Below are 462 nucleotides of genomic sequence, written 5' to 3' on the forward strand. Positions count from 1 at the left end.
GATAATTACGTTAATCGCGGCCGAAGTAAAGACAATCACATGATACAAACCCAGAATCTTGATTACTTGATACCAGCCGATTCTTCTCTTAATCAGCTGATTAATGGCGGTGCTTCTCGGTGTGTTTCCATCCGGAGGGAAGAGGAAGGAGCATGTAGCTGGGACAGGGTTTTCTGCTCTTTCAATCCGCTTGTTGTGCAGCCTGATACTCCCGGCGTTCATTGCGACAAATGTTGAAAAAAAAGTGTGCAGAAGAATGAATATCTCCAATAGGCGAAATATGTTTTATTTTAATTTTCAAGGTTCAAGAAGTCTTTTTATCTTGTTTCATAATTGGCAATATCATTTTTACATGCACTTGCACAGTGACAATAATCAGTCTATTTTTTACGTTCTTTTCAGCCAAATTTTTCTTATATTACATTCGGCATTGTTCTCAAATGACGATTGTTTTTTATCCAT

Source organism: Penaeus monodon, chromosome 21, assembly GCF_015228065.2.
Source record: "Penaeus monodon isolate SGIC_2016 chromosome 21, NSTDA_Pmon_1, whole genome shotgun sequence".
NCBI lineage: Eukaryota > Metazoa > Arthropoda > Malacostraca > Decapoda > Penaeidae > Penaeus > Penaeus monodon.